Source organism: Triticum dicoccoides, chromosome 1B, assembly GCF_002162155.2.
Source record: "Triticum dicoccoides isolate Atlit2015 ecotype Zavitan chromosome 1B, WEW_v2.0, whole genome shotgun sequence".
NCBI lineage: Eukaryota > Viridiplantae > Streptophyta > Magnoliopsida > Poales > Poaceae > Triticum > Triticum dicoccoides.
In genome coordinates this window covers 475,744,892-475,750,603 of record NC_041381.1, presented here as the reverse complement: position 1 = coordinate 475,750,603, position 5,712 = coordinate 475,744,892, and positions in this window count along the sequence as shown.

The window sequence follows — 5,712 nt, the reverse complement described above, 5'->3', positions numbered from 1 at the left end:
TGACGGCGGCACGTCGAGGCGGCGGCGGCGGAGACGGAGGAGCTCGGGCGGAGGCGGCAGCCGGCGGCGGCGGATCCGGGCCCCGCGGGCCTGGCGCGGGCCGCGGCGGGCGCGGTGGCGCCACGTGGCAGCGGGTGATTCGTCCGGGCGCGGCGGCGGACGCGTCCGGTCCGATCCGGACGTGTCCGGCGGCGCGGAGAGGGGTTCGTCTAGGGTTTCGTCCGGAATTTCGGGGAAGGGATCTATATATAAAGGTAGAGGGAGCTAGGAGTGTCCAAATGAGGTGTAGTTTTCGCCCACACGATCGTGATCGAATGACCGAGAGCATGGAGGGGAGTTAGATGGGTTATTGGGCTGTTTTGGAGGGGTGTTGGGCTGCAACTTAAAAGAGGCCTTTGCGGATATGCAGATAACCGTTGGAGTACCAAACGAGCTCCAAATGACCTGAAACTTGACAGGTGGTCTACCGGTGCTATACCAGGGCCACTTGGCAAGGCTCGATCCATTCCGAGAATGTTCAACACCCGCACACGAAAAGAGACAAGAGGGGTGCGCCGGTGCATGTGGGAGTGTCGGAGTGCGAAACGGACAACGGGGAAAATGCTTGGATGCATGAGACAAACACGTATGCAAATGAGATGCACATGATGACATGATATGATATGCATGACATGAATAAAATGCAAAACGAAAGACAAAACCCAACCACGGAGGGAATATCATATCACATAGCCGAAAATGGCAAGAGTTGGAGTTACAAAGATGGAAAGTTACATCCGGGGTGTTACAGCCGAGGAGTGTGCGGCCTCCGGGGTGGGGTCCATCCACCCGTCCTTGGAAGGCTCGACCTGCTTTGGAACGAAGTCCGGAGCTGTAGTAGGTGCGATGTTCTAAATACTGTCCGACTGCCAATCTAGGTCATGCACGTTGTGATTGTTCGGCGCTCCTGACACGGGCCCGAATCCATCGAAGATCAAGTCTCCGCGGATGTCGGCAGTGTAGTTTAGGTTTCCAAACCTGACCTGATGGTCAGGGGCATAGCTATCGATCTGCTCCAGATGGCCAAGCGAGTTGGCCTGCAGTGCGAAGCCACCGAACACGAAGATCTGTCCGGGGAGAAAAGTCTCATCCAGGACAGCGTGCTTGAAGGTTGGAGAAGCCATCTAGCCTTGCAGCGATGACACAGAGGAACTCTCAATGAAAGCACCAATGTCGGTGTCAAAACCGGCGGATCTCGGGTAGGGGGTCCCGAACTGTGCGTCTAAGGCTAATGGTAACAGGAGGCTGGGGACACGATGTTTACCCAGGTTCGGGCCCTCTCGATGGAGGTAATACCCTACTTCCTGCTTGATTGATCTTGATGATATGAGTATTACAAGAGTTGATCTACCATGAGATCAGAGAGGCTAAACCCTAGAATCTAGCCTATGGTATGATTGTTTATGTTGTGTCCTACGGACTAAACCCTCCGGTTTATATAGACACCAGAGGGGGCTAGGGTTACACAGAGTCGGTTTACAGAGGAGGCGATCTACATCCGGTTCGCCAAGCTTGCCTTCCACGCCAAGGAGAGTCCCATCCGGACACGGGACGAAGTCTTCTATCTTGTATCTTCATAGTCCAATAGTCCAGCCAAAGTACATAGTCCAGCTGTCCGGATACCCCCTTATCCAGGACTCCCTCAAAGGGCACCAATAGTGGAATCATGGCATCTCGCATTGTGTGAGGGCGTGAGGAGAATACGGTGGCCCTAGCGGCTTCTTGGGGAGCATTGTAACTCCACACCGCCCCAACGGAGACGTACTTCCCCTCAAAGGGAAGGAACTTCAGTAACACATCCTCGTCTATATTGGTTCCGCTCTTGGTTATCTCTTACCTTTACTTGTGCAAGTTATATTGTGTTATATCCTTTGCTTGCTTGTGTGCTTATTGTAGTTGCATCATATAGGTTGCTCACCTAGTTGCATATCTAGACAACCTACTTTGATTCAAAGTTTAATTTGGTAAAGAAAAGCTAAAAATTGTTAGTTACCTATTCACCCCCTCTAGTCAACTATATCGATCCTTTCAATTGGTATCAGAGCCTCATCTCTTAATTAAGGGATTTACCATCCTAAGAGTATGGTTGACACTATAGACAGTGAGGAGGAGCACCCCGGTGTGAATCCTTCTTCGTCTATGGCCGATGGGGGATCCCCGGTCTCACATGAGAAATTCAATGTGGCTTTGGACACATTGAAAACCTCCATGGCGACCGAGGTCAAAGGCATGTTCAAAGAGTTCCTTGATGGTCTTAAATTATCCACCGCACCTTTGGAAGTGTTCGCTCCCACTAACAAGATGGCGGATGCCAACTTCGATAAGGAGGAAGCTTCTAGTGACAAAGTTCCTTTGCCTAGTGGTAAAAGTGGAAATGGTATCTATGCTCATGTTGAACCACCTCTTACTTATAGAGGACCGGTTCCCTCCACTCATTTAAATCATGCGGGTTCTACTCCCAAGATTGTGAAGAATGAGGATTTTGACTCTTGGGTTTATCACTTTAAATGTCATTTAAACCATGTTAATACTAATCTTTGGAGAATCATTGAGGAAGGTTTCTATCCACATGATCGAAGCAATTTCACCCCAAGATAAGCCGCGGATAATCAATTCAATGAGAATGCTCTCTTCATCATCCAAGATGCAATTCCACCCGAATATATTGCGCATCTTCGACCCTTCACCGTGGACAAGGAAGCATGGAACCATGTAGTTTACCTCTACAAGGAAAGCACAAGCATTAAACGCTCCAACTATGAAGTGGTGCAAGATGAAGCCGATGAGTTTGTAATGAATGAAGATGAAGAACCTCGTGAGCTTTGCCGGAGATTAACTACTCTCGCGGTCTCACTCGGAGATCATGGGAGCAAGGATACAGATGAAAATAGGATCAAGAGCAAGTTTCTCATGGCCATGATGCCTTACCACAAGGCCATGTCCTCCGTCATCCGTCAAAGGCCAGACTTCCACACCTTGTCCTCAAGTGAAGTGTTGGATGAGTTTGTGGCAATGAGGATCTTGGACAAGACCGCCGACAATTCGGTGTTGTGTTCTCAAAGAGCAAATAAGCCCAACCTTGCCTTGAAGGCCAAGGTTAGTGTGGAAGAAGAGGAGGAACATGAAGATGAGGAGAGCAACAACGAAGATACGAAATATGATTACCATGAGCAGATGGCTCTTGCTTCAAGGCAATTTTGGAGGAAGAAGAACTCAAGGCACAATTTCAACAAGAACAACTCTAGTGGCTTCAAGGGCAAGCAAAGTGTGAGAACATGTTACAATTGTGGCAATGTGAGCCACTTCGTTGTGGAGTGCCCTTACGAGAAGAGATAAGACAATGGTGGCAAGTTCATCCGAAAAGACAAAGCCAAGTCTTTCCCCAACAAGAACAACTTCACCAAGAAGACTCCAACCAAAGGGTTGGTGGCTCAAGAAGAATACCATGAGGAGGATGATGATGATGAAGATAGTGAAGCCATGGCCATGTCCTCCGTGCCATTGCCACAACTCCACGGGTGTCTCTCTTCGACTCACCCAACGAGAACATCACCGCCAAATGCCTCATGGCCAAAGCCACCAACAAGGTAACCCCCAGCATCAAAACTACCATCATTACTAATCCTTCCTTGACAGATTGCATTGATGAAAGTGAGGGGTCTAATGAGGAAGTAAATGAATTTGAGTCTTTTATGAGAAAGCTTAAGGGAAAATCCAAGAAGCACTTCGTTGCTCTCTTGGAACAACTTGGTGAAGCCAATGACATGATCGAGGCTCATGAGGAAACCATCTCTAAGATGGAAGGTCATAGTCGTGACTATGCCGATGAGATATCGGACCTCTCTAATGCGCTTAAGGAAGAGCGTGTTCATTGTTTGGCTCTTGAGGAGTCACACAACTGAAAGTGCAACTATCCCTAGGTGGTTTTGGTAATTCCTAACAACATATAGCTCATTGGGCTAATACTATTCCAAGACAAATATTTCAGGAAAGCTCAATGAATGGCATGGCATGGATGAGGGAAGTGGATCCCTCAAAATACTAAGGATAAAAGGATTGGCTCAAGCCCAAAAGCTCAAGACTCTACATTTTACATTTTAGTGATCCAAGATCACATTGAGTCTAGGAAAAGCCAATACTATCAAGGAGGGATGAGGTGTTGCTTAATGAGTTTCTTGCTCCATAGTGCTTAGTGATATGCTCCAAAAACCCTCAACTACTTTCTCATATCCACATATGACCCAAACCAAAAGTCAAACTCGGCCCCACCGATTCTTTCTACCTGGCGCCACCGAGTTCAGATGTCATAGCCACTGCCACAAACCCTAGGCAAATCGGTCTCACCGATATGGATCTCGGTCTCACCGAGATGGGATTGTAATCTCTCTGTTTCCCTTCATAACATTTCGGTCTAACCAAAGTGAGCGATCGGTCCCACCGAGATTGCAATGTAAACTCTCTGTTTCCTTTTCGTAACATTTCGGTCTCACCAAAATGAGCGAACCGGTCCCACCGAGTTTACCTGACCAACTCTCTGGTTAGCTTATTACCAAAATCGGTCTCACCGACTTTGTGTAATCGGTCTCACCGAGATTACGTTATGCCCTAACCCTAACCATATCGGTCCCACCGAGTTGCATGTTGGTCCCACCGAAAACCCTAACGGTCACTAGGTTTACTAAATCGATCTGACCGAGTTTGTTGATTCGGTCCCACCGAGATTGGTAAATTGTGTGTAACGGTTAGATTTTGTGTGGAGGCTATATATACCCCTCCACCTCCTCTTCATTCATGGAGAGAGCCATCAGAACAAACCTACACTTCCAACTTACCATTTCTAAGAGAGAACCACCTACTCATGTGTTGAGACCAAGATATTCCATTCCTACCATATGAATCTTGATCTCTAGCCTTCCCCAAGTTGCTTTCCACTCAAATCTTCTTTCCACCAGATCCAAATCCTATGAGAGAGAGTTGAGTGTTGGGGAGACTATCATTTGAAGCACAAGAGCAAGGAGTTCATCATCAACGCACCATTTGTTACTTCTTGGAGAGTGGTGTCTCCTAGATTGGCTAGGTGTCACTTGGGAGCCTCCGACAAGATTGTGAAGTTGAACCAAGGAGTTTGTAAGGGCAAGGAGATCGCCTACTTCGTGAAGATCTACCGCTAGTGAGGCAAGTCCTTCATGGGCGACGGCCATGGTGGGATAGACAAGGTTGCTTCTTCATGGACCCTTCGTGGGTGGAGCCCTCCGTGGACTCACGCAATCGTTACCCTTCGTGGTTTGAAGTCTCCATAAACGTGGATGTACGATAGCACCACCTATCGGAACCACGACAAAAACATCCGTGTCTCCAATTGCGTTTGAATCCTCCAAACCCTTCCCCTTTACATTCTTGCAAGTTGCATGCTTTACTTTCCGCTGCTCATATACTCTTTGCATGCTTGCTTGAATTGTGTGAAGATTGCTTGACTTATGCTAAGATAGTTAAAATCTGCTAAAGACTAAAATTGGGAAAAGGTTAAGTCTTTAATTGGTCAAGTAGTCTAATCACCCCCCTCTAGACATACTTAAAGATCCTACAAGTGGTATCAGAGCTTTGATCTCCATTTGCTTTGATTTCCATAGCTTTTGGTGGTCATAGCCTTGGTTTCACAACCTAGGAGAGTAT